This window comes from Elgaria multicarinata, chromosome 6, assembly GCF_023053635.1.
Source record: "Elgaria multicarinata webbii isolate HBS135686 ecotype San Diego chromosome 6, rElgMul1.1.pri, whole genome shotgun sequence".
NCBI lineage: Eukaryota > Metazoa > Chordata > Lepidosauria > Squamata > Anguidae > Elgaria > Elgaria multicarinata.
In genome coordinates, this window is record NC_086176.1 from 77662456 (window position 1) to 77681334 (window position 18879).

The following is an 18879-nucleotide window of genomic DNA, read 5'->3' on the forward strand; positions in this document are numbered from 1 at the left end:
AGTTTAAAGAGCACAGAACAACAGATAGATAAATTATGACATTAATTTGGCACTGGAGGTTATTCTGCTTGGAAAATAAGAATGATTTTTCACGCAGTACAGGAGTTTTAAAGCTGGTATTGTTCAACTACTTGAAAGTGGTTTCGTGCATAAAGTATTGGTTCATTTTCTGCATACAGAACATAAAGTCCATGGGCTATTGATCTCAGTAGAAATGGATCCAGTTCTTAACATCTCAGACAGAACACATTTTCTTGGAAGTAAATCCAATCAATTTCCATGGATCTTTTTTCCTGCAAGAAACTGGTATTTAGGATCAGAGCCTTGGTCTGTCTGGCATATTCACTTTTTTTTTTAAGAGGACAGCTGATTCGTCTTTATAGCTGTCTTAAAATCATGCAGCTGCCCAAGCAGAATGCCAGAAACATTTGCAAGAACAGTTTACGATTTGTGAACTGCCACTGAAGATCACTAATTGCATGTAACACTACAAAAATTGTTCAGAAAAAAAGATAAATAATATTATCTGTAAATCCTTTGGCTATTCAAGCTCAAGCTGATATGAATCTAAGGCCGAAATCCTATTCACACTTATCTGGGAGTAAGTCCAATTTAACACACTGGGAATTACTTCAGAGTAAATGTGCATAGAGTTGCATTGCACTGCTACAGTTCTATACACACATAGATTGAAAAAGTCTAAATGTGTATCATACCATCTTGTTATTTATGTAGGCTGTGATCTTAAACACATTCATACTCAAAAAATTTCCACCACGTGTATTATTCTGAAGGATAAAGAATTCTAGAAAGTTTTCTTCAAAGAAAAAATACCTTTGAGAGATCACAGAATTGTGTTCAAAATCAAATGTGGCAAAAATTCAGGCTTCAAGCTATTTTTTTTTCAATAAGTTATTCTGCTTTCTTTTTATGGAATCTAGACACCTGAGCATCTGTTAATATGACTCATTTAATTAAGATCTTGGTAGAGTTTTTATCTTCCTTCTGTTAAAAAACACTAACCTATTTTGTTACACCTGAGGTAGCAAGTACTTTACTTCTTTGAATAATAGTAATAAAAATGCCTATCACAATGGTTATTTGCCCTTATGTTTATTAACCCCGATCATCAACATTAGACCGTATTGGCATATCTTGCATATTGAATAAAAGTCTTAAAATGTAATTGAATAAAAAGGGACTGGGAGATTATTAAAAGTTCAGTCTCTTTGCTGGGGGTTTTTTACAGTTATGTTGTGAATTGCACTAGTGTCAAAATTCTAAAATATTAATCACACTTTAAATCATTCTTCATAAATAAGAGAATAATATCAATATTAAAACCTGGCCCAGTATGGCTCCTTCCCTAAACACGTTCAAGAGTAAATGAAATGGATTTAAATGATGGTGATTAATATCTGTATGTATGTGGGATTATACAATTTTAGTATATGGGAATCACCTCAGAGCGTTGAACCCTGCCCCATTCTCTAAAGCAGTGTAGCTTATACTTTCCTAAAAGGCATACGTATATGCAGTATTTGCATAAAAACCTGCTTAAAAAAGGACATACCATAACATTCCTTGGTGATTTATTATGACAGATTTCTTCCCATTTCTAATCTTAAATCTTTGTGTAATATAAGGCTAATGCTTTATATCCTATACTTGTAAAATGTGCAGTGTTATGAATGGGGCAGATATTCTGGTCTATTTAAAAGACCTCTTAGGTAGATCCCATTCATTTCAATGGGATTTGCATCTGAGAACTTCCCAGCAGATTGTGTCACTCACCTTCTTTTTTTCTGACACCTGCTTAAATATTGAAAAAGCTACCCATGTAAGTTGTATGGTTATTTTTTTCTTCTGAGATTAATATATTAAGTTCCTTCAGACTTTCTAGGTATGACTTGCTGTGTAGATCTCTTATCATCAGTTTCAAACATAGTAAGCCAGGGATATATACCATATAGTCTCAAAGCAAATTCTTTCTTTTTTTATTTTGCACTAGTGGAAAAACAGAATAGTGTGTTCAATAGAATTAGGGTTTCTAAAACTGTTGAGAAGAAAATCATGCCTTCCCTTCCGTTTGTGTATATTTATTTTGCTCAATTTCTTTAAAAAATATTCTTTTCAACATTTCAATGGTACATAAGAAAATAAAATTTGCAAACTGTTTCCCCTATTTTGTTGGGGGAGGGGGGAAGGGGTGCAAAGCTTGTATGTCTTCAACTTAAACCAAATGCTGCTGCTCCTACAGATTTAATTTAAAGCAATCTCAATCAGTAAAAACAAAATATTTTACCAGAATTGCTCAGGTATTAGAAGACCACTTCAGTGAAGTTACTCACCATGGACTGGTGGACAAGTAGATAACTGCAAGGTTGTTTGAATAGATTACATTTCATATGAACCTCTTTCTCTACCCAATGGTGTTGATTTACGTTGATTGATTTATTGCATTTAAAAGCTGGTCAATGTAAAGGAGCTTGCAATTTGAACTACCAATGATTCTGTATTTATTTAAAAAATGAAAAGGATTGTTTCTTGGACATGCTAAGATTTAGACTCAGTAATCCTTGAAATTAGTTAAAGACTTCCATGACATTCAAAGCTATTTGATGTGAAATACTATTTGATAGATTGACTTTTCAATATATCAACATTCTTTGACACCACCACCCCCAACCCATATAGCCTCTTTCAACCACTTAGTTTTCCACCTCCGGTGATAAGCAAATGCCACATTTTAATTAATTTTGTCCCAAGCACTGCAATAGACTGTCCTTCTTGTATTTCAGTCATGACCATATATAGTCCAGTTATATACTATTGAAGATTCTACAGCACAGGAAAGTTGCAAACTGAGACCATCTGCAAAATATCCACATAGTCATCCCAAGACATTCAAAAGTTCAGAGGGGAGCTTTTGCATATAAATAGCCTAACACAGCATAAAATATAACCTCGAACTGAAATGTAGTTTGGTGAACTGGGACACTTTTTGTATTCAAGCTTCACTTCAATATGCTATCTTGGAAGATATTCCTCCAGAGCTATCTACCCTGATCAATATAGGCTACGCGGAAGATGTACTGCAATACAGAGTTTTGTAAGAGAATTAAAGGCAGAATCTCCAGACAGTGGGGAAACCCAGATAATGTATGGTGAAACCCACATCTCGTTTTAGTCAATGGCAAATCTTATATCTATTATTGTGGCTGTGAATCACATCCACAGCATTTTTGACTAGTTCGTTTTTATGAGTAAACAAATGTTCTTTAGAAATATTATTTTCAACATTTCAATGGCACATCAGAAAATCAAATTTGCAGACTAGGAATCATATATACGTGGGGTTGGGATTTATTTCTGAATACAGACATACACTGAAATTGCTATTTCTTTACCTACTATATACCAGATAAAATGATTAAATAATGGATTCACTATGTTCCTGGTGTAACTGCTACTGACTAATTCAGCAGGGTTTAAATGACTGAGTTTAGAAAATATAATGGATTTAGTTCCTGAGAAACTTGAGTGTTTTTTTTGGGGGGGGGGGTGTTGGGTTTTTTGTTTTTTTTAAGTGTTTTACTCAGAAGAAGAGTACTCAGAAGGAAGTCCTATTGAGCCCCACTGAACTCAATAGGACTTTCTTCTGAGTAGACACTTACAGGATTTTCCTGATAACAGATTTCACCAATAGCCAACAGTAATTCAAAAAAGAAATAATAATGAACAGATTTCAAAACGCTGACAAAAAGCCAAAGACAGTTCAAATAAAAATTAATAAAATAACATTTTAAAATATATTTCTGACATGAGGACTTAATACATTGTGGATATTATGATTCCAGCTCTAAGCACTTATCTGTTTAAAAAGCATAATTTCCAGGATGATGTTTCACATACATAAATTTATGTCTTCGGAAACTGTTATTTTGTGGGAAATTTGAGGTTAAAGAATGGTTTCTTATTGACCTAGCATATGGACTTGCAGTAGTAGAGCTCAAATATGATCCTATTCTTGGCAAGCCAGAGAATGCAGGCTTGCTCTATCCTGCCTGGCATTGAAGTCCCCATCTCACTCCCTTGCTTTGACATTGAGCTGGCACACATTCTCCGCCCCCCCACATACACCCCCCCATCCCATGCCTCCACAACTCCTTCAGCCCACAGAATGCTACACAGTCCTTTTTAATCCATTGCTCCACTGAGCTTTTGTGCATCTACCATTCTGCATCATGTGCTACTCTGAAATATATCTCTTCGATACACACAGCTTGTCGGCCTTCCTGTTTTTTACACTCCCTATCCAGTGTGTGGTCTCATTCCTCAGAGCCTGCATTGTGCAGTTACTGAAAGTCTCTACTGTGCCCAAATACTGACTTGTTTTGTTATTTCAGATACTTAACAATATACCAATACCGAAAGTGTTGTGGTTTGCCAAGCCATGGAACATTACGGTGGGTAGGGTTTTGTTTTGCAAGTCATACCGCCTTTACAGGCAGCTGTCTTCAGGCTGGATTAACCAGTAGGCTAAATATACTATTGAACAGGGCTCCCAGCCACAGTCAGGTTCTTCTGTAACAGAATGCTCTAGGAGCACCTTACTGTAAAGGGTGGGCTGGGGCCTACGCACCTTCTTTCTGGCCTAGGCCCCTTTTGAATTCCACTCAGCCCTGAGCATGGCAGCTGTGTGCTTAATCACATGACAAGGGAAGAATGAGCTCATGCCCCCAGTTAAATACTGAAAGGCTGCCAGGCATGAGAAGCAGAATATTGTACAGGACCCCAAACAGGACTAAAGGAGCATGAGGAAGACACTTGTAGGACTTAATTGCGCCAGGGCTCAGGTATGTTTTCAGTGGCAGGGCATAACCCTGGGGCATAAGAAGTTCAGTTGCCATCCCCGCAAAAAGGGCTCCAGTTGCAGCCAGGGTACACAAGGGAGAGCCTGGATTATCTTGCGGCCACCATCACCAGCATGGCCCAGTGGTGGGGCATATCTGAGAGTGGACCTGGAGAACACACCTCCCCAATCTGCCCTCAGTACAAATTTTTTTGGAGAAGGCTTTAGTGGGGCTGTGTGCCTAACACACACGCACCAACACTGAATTATTCAGTCCTTGGCGCACACAGCAACACACACACCCCTGTGGGCCACAATATGGGTATTGGGCTACAAACTGGTCCTGTGACTGGAAATAGCTACACCTCCAGGACAACGGCTAGGGTCAGCAAAAGTGAAGTGTTTCATCTTCTTTGTAAACTGCCCAGATGACTATATAAATGTATATGGTATATAAATGTAAATGTTAATCATCATCATCTGTCTTGCACCATTTTCCCTTCCATGGTTTACTGACCAGGCTGTTAATTCTACTTCCTTTCTAAAATGGCTTCACTTTGGCTAACATAGCTTTCTTTTTCTAACAAGGCAAACTGGGCACTGGGTTATTTATTTTATTTATTTATTAAAACATTTGTATCCCACCCTATATCACAAGGATCTCAGAGCGGCCAACAGGTAAAATCATACAAACAATATAAAATAATAAATATACACATCTAATAAGCTAAAACCAGTATAGAATTTAAAAACAGTAAAACCAATCAAAACTATGTACAGGCTTGGTGAATTTAGCCATCAAAGGCTTTGTTAAAAAGCCATGCCTTAACTTGGTGCCGGAATGAAACCAGTGCTGGCATCAGTTGGGCCTCCAACAGGAGAGCATTCCACAGCCAGGGTGCAACAGCAGAGAAAGCCCTCTCCCACATCCCATCATAGTGTAAGTCTTGCATTAGTAGGGTGTGGAGGAGGCCTCCTCCAACAGATCTCAAGTCTCAGGCAGGCATATATAGGGAGAGGCACTCCCTCAAGCATGTGGGTTACCCAACATTAGAAACACTGTCCTTAATGCCAAAACAGTTGCAAGTTGGTTATTCAACATTGCAGTCACTTTTCACCCTAGCTGGGTTACCGTTACCAACTAGCTAAACAAGCCCAAGTCACTGAACAGAGCATTTTCCTCTCATGAATAACTACATAGTGTCCGCTCCCCCACCCCACCCCAATATACCAAGGATAAAAGAAAAAGGCATGGCTGGCTGGGACTTGTACAACTTTTTTCTGTCTTAAACATGCATAGAATTGTGCCCAAAGTCTGTATTATTATTTTTTGTATTTTAGAAAGTGAACATTGGATACTTGCACTGATAGCTGTAAATCTTTGTGGACACAGGCAAAAGTACTAACATACCGGTCTAAAAAGTTTGAGTTGAGCATAAGACCTCCAGTGAAAGTAATGTGACATTAACATGTTATATAATCCACTGATTTAGAAACATGGGAGCAGGGTGCAACTTGGGGAGTCCCCCTCCCTGTTTCAGACCACATTTGTCAAGAGCAGCACCTATATTTCAGATTATTCCAAGATTTAAAAGTAACCACAGTAAATTCTCTCATTTCCATGAATGTGACAGGCTGGTTGCACATTAAAAGCCTTGCCTGGAGGCACCCTTAGTATAATTTTTACAATCGGAAAGAACATGACATACTACATGAAGGGTATGGGAGCACATGGGTGCCCAAACTAATTTTGTCCTTCTATGGGTTACTTCTTGCCATTGGGCCAAAAACACTGAAACTCATGACTTGAAGAGCTATATGATTTGTAACATGTAGAGTGGACTTTATGAGCTTCAAGTCAACTAGTGCTGCACATGCATGCCTAAATATGAAAAGGCGATTCTATCTACTCCAGATAGAATAGAAGCTGGCTTGGTAAATGAACAGTAGGTACAGCGGGCAGCATAAGGGGCTGAATGGCAAATTAACGGTGACACACAGCTGAATATGACACTTTGAAAATGTTTTGAAAACTGTATAGGGAGTGTGTCCCGGGCCCCAACAATTGTCACTACTGTTATAAACTGTTTTAAGACAGTGTAGATTCTGCCCCGGAAAGGTTTTGTTGAAGTAATGGCTTAAGGGGGTATTTCCAAGATGGCTTGAGGGATGTAGGAAAAACTGCCCTATTATTATTATTATTATTATTATTATTATTATTATTATTATATATTTATTTGTATCACGCCTTGCCCAATACTGGGCTTCAAGGCAGCCTAACAAAATTTAAAAACATATACATTTTAAAATCTATGAAAAGAAATATACAAAAGTTAAAAATATATTAAATATATTACAATATTAAAACATTTAAAATACATGACAATTTTAAAAGTCCTTAGAATAGATGGAGGCCCAGATTATTCGCCAAAGGCCTGCCGGAACAAAGTTTTTGCCTGCTTCTGAAAGTACATCAAGGAGGGAGCCAGTCTAGCCTCCCCAGGAAGAGAGTTCCAGAGCACTGGAGCAGCCACCGAGAAGGCCCTCTCCCATGTTCCCATCAAGCGCGCCTGTGATGATGGTGGGACTGAAAGAAGGGCTTCCCCAGAAGATCTCAAAGCATTGGGCAGGCTCATAAGGGAGAATATAGTCTTCCAGATAAGCTGGACCAGAGCCATAGAGGGCTTTATAGGACATAACCAGCACTAGAAATGCAGCTCCCCCCGCCCAGCTGACACCCACCCCAAAAGCTTGCAGAATGGCAGAGGGAGATATTTAATTGGGAGCGTAGGCTGGGGCACGTTTAATTGCCGGGGAAAAAAATTAAGAAATTGGATTTGTAGCCAATGGGTTGTATCTAATGTTAGTCTAACTGAGCCTTCCCCAACCTGGCGCCCTCCAGATGGGTTGAACTACAAATCCCAACCCATCTGGAGGGCGCCAACTTAAGTCCAATTCATGGCAATGGGTCGACACTAAGTAGGACTAACATTGAACACAACCCTGTACTATTATTAACACATCTCTATTAATAACAATATTTATTTATAAAGCACCATCAATGTTCATGGCACTGTACAGAATAAAACAAAACAAAACAAGACAATCTTCCACATGGCTTACAATCTAAAATCACAGTAACAGGCGGGAGGGAGGGGAATATAATATAATATAAAGCTTGACTTCAGGGGGGTTCTGAAATACACAGAAAGAAGAACGGTTACACGACTTCCGGTTTTTCGCCCCTTTTACACTGGGACACACCATTTGCAAGTAGCTGCCAAAATACTCCTATCTAGCAGGCTAGACCCACTCGCACATCAACAGCCGGGCAGATAATCTTCCCAAACTGCGCGTGTGCTGCTGCTTTTATATCCCCAAATCCTGCTCATTTCGTTCGCCTTAAGTGGCCCAGTGGCTGCTCTGGGAGCTGAAAGAGGAGATCTGATCTATCGCCGTGGGAGTATAAACGAGTCTGCGACGAGATCATCGAGTCGCTTTGCAGGATGAGAGTGGAAGCGGGGAGCTGGGACGTTCCGGTCTTGCTCCGCGCTTTCAAAGTGCGCGGCTTTTCCTGCAGCGATGCAACCCCATTTGTCCGCGTGAACCCCGAAATGCCCCCCCTTCCCGTACACATTAACCATGGCGTACGGCAGCCCCGCAACAAGAAAAGTAACACACACACACACCCCGACCCACCCCCGTCCTAGTTTCCCGGGCTCTCTGCCAGCCGCGTGGCTCGGGCCACACCAAAGAACGATCTGAGCAGGGGAGTCGAGGGGAGGGGCAGACGGATCGATTCCCAGTGCCGAATGACTTTTAGGCATCCGGGCCGCTGGCAGCGCATGAAAGTGGCCTTCTGCATTGGCTCCTCCCTGCGGGTGACATCAAAGCGGAGAAGCCGGCCATGTGGCGTCAAACGGCATGAGAGACCGGCTTACACGTTAAGCCTTAAAAGGAAGCGCTCCTGCGGAGCCGGTGCGTGAATCGCAGCCTCGTTTCGCTTCTGGTGTCTGGCTTCCTTGCAGGCGGGTGGGGAATGGGGACCGTGACCTCGATTCCAGAATCTGTAGGACTTCCTTTGCCTGTTTTAGGATTTCTCTGAAGCAAAGCAACATTCAGTAACTGCCTCATATCATTGCAACACAACTTCTTGCCTTAACTTAGGAAGGAAGGAGAGAGAGAGAGAGAGAGAGAGAGAGAGAGAGAGAGAGAGAGAGAGAGACGGACGGACGGACGGACGCTCCTCTGGTACATTTTGAATATAGCCACTCTAAATCTCGATTCATGATAAAACCTGGAAGATTCACTGACAATATGAATGAGATGTGGATTACTGAAAAATGGACAAGATAAAACACATTGGGTTGCCACTATTCTTTTTCTGGCAGGGCTCCTGTGCTTTAACAGCTGCTGTGCCCTTAACATGACATTAGAAATTCAGAAGATGTAGTGTTCCCTATCAATACATTTCCATATCTGGGAGAAAGTTTCACCTGCTGAATTCCTGCCTGTCATGCTCCACAAAGAATCCATTTTCTGCTTTTCCAGGTGTGTGCTCCCCATCCCATCAATACCCACAAATGCTGTACTCTGCCTCCCCCCCAGTGCACACACATCTGACCCTCATTCCTGAAGAATACACATGTAGAGACTTAGGTTATGGCTTCATTTCTAATGCATTTCCTGCTCCCTGCCACATGTGCTAGACTCAGTGCTCCTTACCATCCATAAATTCTTAAATATGCACTGATGCTCCCATCCTATGATGAATATCGCACACAAATCCTCCTCCAACGTACCTACTATTTTCACCTTGTTTGGTATAATCCTATCCATGTTTACTCAGACGTAAGCCCTATTGTGCTCATTGGGACTTATTCCTAGAAAAAGGTGCAGAGGATTGCAGCGTTAATAAGAGAAGCACCTTGATTTGTCCTTTATCCTAAAGTATGTGATCCTCCTGTGCATTTCAAATGTGAGAAACAGTTTCATCAATGTATCCCACAACATATACAACACACAATTCCAAATCAAGGAATACGCCCTGTTGCTCCTACATTTCCCAGTATAACAAGAGTTTAAAGAGAGAGGGGGAGAGAGAGAAGGCAAATGAGATATATCTTCCTCCTAAACCTTTTGCAGGAGACTGAGAGGTTCATCCCACGTACACGTTTGTTCTGGTTTACCCTCGAATTATCCTATTTCGGTTTTATAGTGCTTATATAGCATATGAAAACTTGTAAACTTACAACTCTGCTGTGGTGCCTTGCAGAGATCCATTGAGGTTCACTCACATATGTTGTTATCCCCACCCCCCAGTCAGATCTTCTTTGTACCTCCTCCTACTGTTTATTGGTTGTTTGAAGTGGGGACAACTCCCCCTCTGACAACAGGGATTGGGATTTGCTTCTCTTGTTACTGAACACCAAAGTAGAATGTTAGGTAAGACTGCAGTCAACTCTTTTGCATGCTTACTCAGTAAATAAATCCCATTGAGTCCAACAGAATGCATTTCCAAATTAGAGCCCCTTGGATTGCAGTCTTAATTTTTGCAACTTTAAAAAGGGAAAAAAACCAACAGGGTGGGTGGCTGAGGTGGGGGAGTGAGGCGAGGTAGGAAGTGGCCATCTCAACTCCCAGTATATAGAGGAGGAGACTTCAAATGCATCACCAGGAAATTGAGAGGGAAATCACAGTTAGTGAGAGGATTAAGCCATCCTTTCCCATGTGGGGGCTCTCAATAAAAACTGGACCTCCCCCCATTGTTAAAAAAAAAAGGAAAAAGGTGGGGAGATGCAGGATCCCCCCCCATGGAGAATGTTTCCATCTTTGCTTCCCCCTGTTTGTGTCTCCTGCCATCCCCCACTCAGCTTCACATGCTTAAAGGAATGGAAGTACAATCTGTGTCCTTCCCCCACCAACTCCTGTTCAAGTAAGAACGAGAGCAACCCATGTTTTTAGGGAGACAAATCAATAAGGGAAGAGACACACAGCCTGTGTCTGTGATGTTGGGAGGAGCCCCACCCCCATGGAGAGCAAGGAGAGGGTAGGGGAACAGGGCAGAGTAGGATGGAAAAGGACACACACAGAGACTCAGAAGCAGCCAAAGGTAGGGTGACATATGAAAAGGAGGACAGGGTTCCTGTATCTTTAACAGTTGTATTGAAAAGGGAATTTCAGCAGGTATCATTTGATATATGGACAACCTGGTGAAATTTCCTCTTCATCACAACAGTTAAAGCTGCAGGTGCCTTGCCCTCTTTTAAATCTGGCCATAGTATAGCTGCACTATAGCTCCTGCAGCTTTAACTGTTGTGATGAAGAGGAAATTTCACCAGGTGCGACAAGCATACAAATGATACCTGCTGAAATTCCCCTTTCTATGCAACTGTTAAAGATACAGGAGCCCTGTCCTCCTTTTCATATGGTCACCCTAGCCAAAGGACTTCTCTTGAAACTGACCAGCCATTTGGGTGAAACTGACCAGCCTTGTATTGCTTTGAATAGCGCTATGGACCAGTGGAAAACTACAAACTGAAAGGGTTTAAGGGAGGAAAATGTAAAAAAAAAAAAAAAAGCATATATAATCAATGAATAAAAAAATCTGATTAAAATTTGATATACTGAAAGCACTCCTTAAGACCTTCCACTGTGCCAATTTGGATCTCTTTATCTTTAAAAATGAGGGTGCTGCTGGCAAGGAGGGTGCATTTTCCCCATGCTTTGAAGCAAAGGCTCCGTTAAACACACACACAGATCTAAAGAGTCTCTCTCTCTCCCCCCCCCCCACCTTCCTTTCCTCATTCACAGTCCTGTATATATGAGGGTGAGGGTTGTTGCTGCTGCTTTATGCTTGTTAAACTGGGGATTAGCCGGTCCTGTTTCCCCCAGAAGGAGAGAATGGGGGATTTCAGAAGCAGGAGAAGGAAAGGTTTTCAATTGGCACACCCCTCTCTTTCATCAGCAATACCCCCCTTTGAAACCACACCCATAAAACAGCACAATGAAACGATGTTTGGAAATACATGTTAAAGTTTGAGCGATGTGCTTTTGCATGACCAGAAAACCAGACTTTCCAAGCACCAAAATATTTTGCTATGAGGGGCAGTAGAACTGCAATCACAGCAGGACATAGTAGATGTCATCGGAGTCCTTTGCAGGGAAAGCAGACTATAATGTCTACATCATTTGAATCCATTGCATAGAATTTGCTGCAGCAGCACAATGTAAGGCTGGTGGGATGAAGCTTTGAATCTTCCCCATTACACAAAACACCTGATCCATTGATCATGGTCATGTTTTGGAGGAATAATGATTGTGGAAATCAGAGCTCAACTGGTCTGCTTTTCCAGAATGTGCTAAGAGGTTTTCTGCATGTTGGAACATTCAAGGGGCCAATTGCCCTGTGAAATGGCCATGCCTTACCTAGAGTAGGCCTGGGCATCCTGTGGGTCTCCACAGCTGCATCAAATGTAGGAGGAATTAGTTAACTTAAAAGCCTTTCAAGTGGACTCCTGTGTGGAGGAGGTAAAGTACAAAAAGAACAAGCAAACCAGAACACGTCTGCCATTCAAAAAAGGTCAAGAGTTGCAACACTAGGTATATTAAATTGTTGAGCAATGCCCATGGGGCATAGTGGGACTTCTAACTTAGGGGAATGTGTGGTCCTCCATATGTCATTGGATTGCAACTCCCATCAGCCCTCACCAACATAGCCAGTAGTGAGGGATGATGGTTACTGCAGTCCAACAGGAGGATTATAGGTACGCCATGCCTGTTCTAAGTAAATAAAGGCTTGAATTACAGTTCTTATGTAGGTTGGCTGCCTGTCCACATTTTGCAAAGATTGCATGGATCCTTAAAGGATCCATTCATACATGACCCAGCCAAACGTCTTGTGAGTTAGGAACATTGGAAGTTGCATACTACTAAGTCAGACCATAGGTCCATCTGTCTCTGGCCATGTCTTGATGCCACTGCCTCTGCTGCTTGTTCTCCCGAAACACTAAATGTTGATTGCATGAGGGACCATGGACTTTGCAGCCGAAAGAGCTGCAGCACCAGCGACCATTTGGCTCATCAAGCCTGCCACTGCCCTGTCTTCCCAGCTTACCGCAATCTACCCAGGGCCTCAGTCCATGCCACTGTGTAACAACCCCAGCCGGGGCCACCATGTACCCACCCTGGGGCTTTCCGAGCATTTAGGCAGCCCCCAGGTGTTTTGGAGGCCTCCAACAATTCTAAGTCTGGGTAACACTAAATGACTTCCATGTCTGCATCTCAGCTATAAGGAAATGACAGTACTTTAAATCACAGTTATCCCTGACAGAGATAGAATTGAGCAAAGGGTGTTGCAAACAAAGATGAAGACTCTGTAGGGCAGGGGAGGGGAGGCTTCAGGTTTGGGGGATCAATTTTGTTTTCAAAAGTACCCTAAAATTCACCAGCTGGAGTCTGATGCAAAAGACACACACGTCAAATTAAAGAATTCTGAGCCCAGGAATTTGTTTTGAGTACCAGAAATGAATGAAGCTCACAGTCCTTCCACACAAAAATCAATTCCTGGTTACACCCAGCTTTCGTTTAAGGTGATGGTGGGTAGTGGAGAAGCGTCATGTTGGGATGGGAGTCAGAAATCCTTGCTAATCTGCAGCATGTCACCAAGGGATCTACAGGAAGATCCAGAACTCTCTTCTGCCCACCCCTGCCGTAGGGGTATTGCCTCTGCTTCTGGTCTAGCACCTTAGCACACCATGGGAAATGTGGGTAGCGGTACTCAGAAAAAAGGGTACCATGCTAACTGTGGGCATTTTTTCATCAACTAAACATGAAATAACTGTTAAATTTGTATTGAATATGGAATACCTATTAAAATTATGTGTTTATGTATTGAGCACGAAAGATCTGTTAAAAAAAATTATTGCAAGTATAAAGTATCTCTCACATGTTTACTTTTATTTCAGTCTGGTGTTCCAGACTTGGTGTGGCTTACTATTATGATAATTCAGCAACTCCAAGACAGAATTCACATGGAATTTTACAAAAAATGCTTAAAGTTGCTTGTTAATATGTAGTTTCTAAGTGATATCAACTATTTGCCTGAAGCTTGATAGAAACTGTTATTTTCAAGGGTTTCAATATTATTTGCTTCACTAATAGAGACCTGCATTTTAATAATGTCTTACTGTTGTGCTTTTAAACATTCAAGGTGCCGACTAAGAGTTGTAAACTGTGAAGTAACTACTATGGAACAGATTAAGTAAAGCACCGAAGGCGGATGATTTTCAAAATAAAGAGGGTGTATGTGGTGAGTGTTACATACTTTTTATTTCCATCATTCAGTATTTCAAAAAGCTCTCTCTCTCTCTCTCCTTTTTAGATTTAGGGCTCAGGATAAACTCTGCAGTAGTGTGTACTAAAAGGTATACCAGTGACAAAGGTTTTCTGTAATCACTACTTATTGTATATTATACCGTTTTAGCCATGGCATGCCACTTTATTTAATATTCATGTGTCACCCTTCAGCACCTGCCTTTGAAAATATATTTTACAATTAATTCATTTCACAAGAAATTATATACATTTTCATTCTCCCCTATGGATTATGAAATATTTAAATTACCCTCCTGGATTTTATATCCTATTATAATGAGATTTTGGGAATTTATATGTTATGTGCAATTATAAAAGCAATACGGATTGAAAGAATATTCTGAATGACTGGAGAACAAATACAGTATTGTTGAATAATCTTGTGGGGTAGATCAATCTATAGCCTTGGTTCCTCTCAGGGTGGGTTGCTGTGGCAACCGCCCCAGCTCACTTAAATCCCCCCCTTAAAGCTCACTTCAAGAGCTGTACCCAGCATGGGCCAAGCTTAAAAGCAGACAGATATGGGAAGAAGTGCTTTAGTGAACTGCTCTTTTAAGATAGGGTTGTGGTAGAGGAGGAGTGGGGCGGGGCAGGGCTGGATTCGAAACAGAAAATGGAAACCACATTGGCCAGGGTTAGGATGCATAAACTGTGAGGTTATTTTCAATATAACCCTGGCTCTATGTAATTTAAATGTCACTTCTACAACGTAAATTGGCAGGCTCATTTCTTTTAAAGAAATAAACATTTGACTATCATTCCCAATTGAAAAAAGAACTTGGATAATTACTGAAAGGGGATGTTAACTGAGCTCACCATGAAATAATCATACTTGTAAGGGAAAGAGACACTTGGCTGCACCTCAGCCCTTGGTAAGGTTATGGAAGGGTTGATTATTCCAATAATTACACCTCCTGTTGTGCATTTTTTTGTTTAATTCAGATGTAAGTTTCAGGTGGAGGGCTGGGAAATGGTGCAAGATTTTCTGTTTCCTGTTGCCAGCAGGCCTGTGCCTAACAGGAACCCTTAATCTTACCCTTTTGGAAGCAATCCAAAGGAGATTTGCTGCCAATTATTGGCTGTTTGTAACACATGTTTTTAAAATATGGTCTGGAGGTGACGGTGTTTCAGTGTAAATTATACCGAATTCTAAATGACACAGGAAGATTCTACAAGTGTTGTAAGAGCTATTTTTATGTGCTCGCTGAAATGTTGTCTACTGACTTTCACGAATGAAAGAAACAATTTGGCTTCTCTAGGGTTTGCCTATGAAGTATTGAAACTTTTTTTTTAAAGGTGGAGACACCTTATTCATTGCTTTGAGGATCTTTGCTCAGATTGAAAAATAATATTGGTACCAACCACTGAGTATCTGTTCCCAGTATAAGGTCATGTCTATTTAAAGAGTAGGCCCTAATAACCTAAATAGGTAGACGATGCACATATGAAGTCACTGTGTATTTTTCTTTTGGTGTCGTCATTCTCTAAGCCAAAGTAGTGTTGACCTCTGCCCTATCAAACAGAGAAGGTTGCTTTTGAAGTTTCACCACTTTTCTTCAGTTTCCCCCCAAAAGAAATTCAACAACTGATATTCTAGTCTAAGATTTTGTTCACTTCACTTCCACACACTTTGGCTGTTTTCATATGATAGGTGGTATGTGCAAATATTGACATCCCTTTTCCAAGATACTTCCCTAATATCTGCAGTATTTTTTTTCAATACCCACAGCCTCAATGATAATAGAATCATAGAATAGTTGAGCTGGAAGGAGCCTATAAAGCCATCGAGTCCAACCCCCTACTCAGTGCAGGAATCTATAGGGAAGCATGCTGAACAGGTAGCTGTCCAGATGCATCATGAATGCCTCTAATGGGGGAGAGCCCACAACCTCCCTAGGTAATTGGTTCCATTATCATACTGCTCTAACAGTCAGGACGTTTTTTCTGATGTCCAGCCGGAATCTGGCTTCCTCTGACTTGAGCCCATTACTCATTGCCCTGCACTCTGAGATGTTTGAGAAGAAATCCTGGCCCTCCTTATGATCTCACACCATTTTTAATTGCACGAAAATACAGTTACTGAGCAACCTAAGGTAAAGAACTGACAATGGGTCAATTTGCATGATCACCAGTGACTACTGTGGCTAAAATAAGCCATGGTGGGTTACGTCATGTGCTGGCTGCTTTTATGAATATGCAAGCCATGGCTGGTGGTTGTCATGGCTTATTGTGATAGGTGAACCCAAGCAGGTGGCTTTTTACTGTGATTAACAAGCCACTCCAGAATCCTATTACAGTCCACAGGTTCTGGGTGGGTGGTTACCCGTGGCAGCAAACTACCCTGCCCGGGTTCTCACATCACGATAGGCCATGGCGACAATCCATCAAAGCTTGAATATTTACAATGGTGGCCAGCACAGTAGGCACCAGCAATTATGTGAACTGGATCAGTGTATTCCGTACTCTATCAGGAGAGTGGCTAATAATCTTCATATATAATTCGGAAAATATCCAGCACTAACTTTTCCTCTTCTACATCTACTGTCAAAATATATAAGAAAGCCACTTCCTAAATTCTATCTCTTGGTTACACTGAGCACCAGCCTGTCCTCAAGGGAAGATGTACACACACACATATACTAACCCTAAAATTAACAAAATAGGAGAGGCGATATATCTCTGTGTATGTATAGGACGTTGCATTAACTTTATGAGATGGTTCACATAATCAAAATAAGCCACCATGGATTATTTTGGATTATTTTGGCTTATTTAGATTTTATTTAAACCACGGTGTCTTATTTCAATCATGGTGCATGCAGGACATGTCATCTGAACCCTGGCAGCATGGTTTGTTGGAGGGGTAAACAAACCTGCAATAACCCTACAGCAGCCTATGGTTTATTGGAGGACTAGCTGATATATCTGGCGTTGCTTGGGCCCCTTATATATGTCTGCAAGGTAATCATCTCAAAGTAGTAGGCCAGTGCTAGGCCTGTGAGTTAACTTTTAAACAAATTAAATTTGTTTCTCCCCCCCCCCACCCTCACAACAACCCCACAAGGTAGGCTGGTGCTAGGCCTGTGAGGTAACTTTAAAACGAATTAAATTCTTCTCTTTCTCTCTCTCTCTCTCTCTCTCTCACTCCCGATGCAGGCCAGGGCTGCCTTAAAGCCACAGCTCTCCATGGCCCGCTGAACCATCTTCTGCTCAGGGCTCTTGGCAGGTACCGGGAAGCCTGCGAGGGTGGCTGGGTTGAAGGCCTGCGTCTGCCTCAGCCTGTGCTTCTCACCCACCAAGTGCTCCAGCAGGAGCACGTACTGAAGTGTGGGGGCGGGCAAGTCTTGCCAAGCCAGTCCATGCTGCACTGTGCTATTGGTGCCCGTAGGTAGGCCATGAGGGAGCTGGCTGACTGACTGACGGTTAGCTCAATTTTTGCTGTCAGCGATGGGGTCGGAGTTGCATCCTCCCACTCCCGATGGTGCCTAGCGACCGAGGCAGCTGGCCCCAGGCGCTCTCCCTTCAGGCTGAGGATGGCAAGCCAGATGATGTCTGCCAAAGCCCAGTAAATCTTCCCTCCTGCCCAAGGCATGCTGGGAGTTGTAGGCGCAAGCCTAGCTCCCTGAATAACATGTTAATCTTTTAACACCACCTGAGGTGTGGTGGGAGACAACTGAAGAGCGGGCTTTCTTAGTTGTAGCATCCTGCTTATGGATTTCTTTTTCCCAGGCAGGCTTGCCGATTGACTACATTAATGGCTTTCCAGTGCCAAGTGAATATTTTTATTTATTTTCCAAGGCCTTTTCATAGAATCATAGAATAGTAGGCCATCGAGTTCAACCCCCTGCTCAATGCAGGAATCCACCTTAAAGCATCCCTGACAAGTGATTGTCCAGCTGCCTCTTGAATGCCTCTAGTGGGGGAGAGCCTACAGATAACTGGTTCCATTGATGAGATTTTTATGCTGTGTTTTCCCCGCTGTTATAACTAAACCACAACATTTCAAGACAGATGCAGGGATTACTGAATAAAGTTTATCATTTTAATGTAAAAGCCTGACTATACCATTTTGTAATTGTGCTTTTAACATGTTGGTTGTTTTATTATGGTTTTAATTTTTGTGAACCGCCCAGAGAGCTTCGGCTATTGGGCGGTATAAAAATGTAATAAATAATAAATAAATAAATTGAAACAGAAGAGTGAATGGAGGAATGACTGACAGCTGAGGCTGGAATGGAATGGTGGGCAGGCTAGTGGCAGCTGGAAAAAGTCAGGTAGAAGGAGAACAAAGACAGTGAGAGGTCAGGAAAGTGGGGGTTGAGTTAAGATTGAGAGATAGTGACCTGGTTTGCTAACCCATACTTTATTAAAAATCAGCTGCTCTACATGCCAGTACTACACCTCCCAGCATACCTTTGGCAGCCTGCAGGTGTCTGCATCCTCTGAGACATCCTCTTGTTGCCGATGCTGCTCCTCAATAGAGCACTGAGGAGTAGAATCACCGAGGAGGGGAGGTAAGCGGTTGTCAGTGGATGTGCCCAGCAATGGACAATCCTGCTGGGACTGCCTTGGCCTTCTCACCCACCAAGTGCACCAGCAGGAGCCTGTAACAAAGGGCCGGGGCTGGGTCGGGCACTTCCCCCCTTTGA

At 41.9% G+C, this 18879-nt stretch overlaps 1 protein-coding gene across 6 annotated transcripts in view; it reads left to right on the top strand.

The window, feature by feature from the left end:
- MEF2C (myocyte enhancer factor 2C) overlaps positions 1–18879 on the top strand; it is a 215140-nt gene that overhangs the window by 1231 nt on the left and 195030 nt on the right. For 5 of the 6 annotated variants that reach the window (XM_063129637.1, XM_063129628.1, XM_063129629.1 and 2 more), the window contains exon 2: positions 14067–14165. The exons of the other annotated variant lie outside the window; for it this stretch is intronic. The gene's annotated coding sequence lies outside the window, so the exon portion shown is untranslated. The remainder of the gene's footprint in view (positions 1–14066; positions 14166–18879) is intronic. 6 annotated transcript variants of the gene reach the window in all.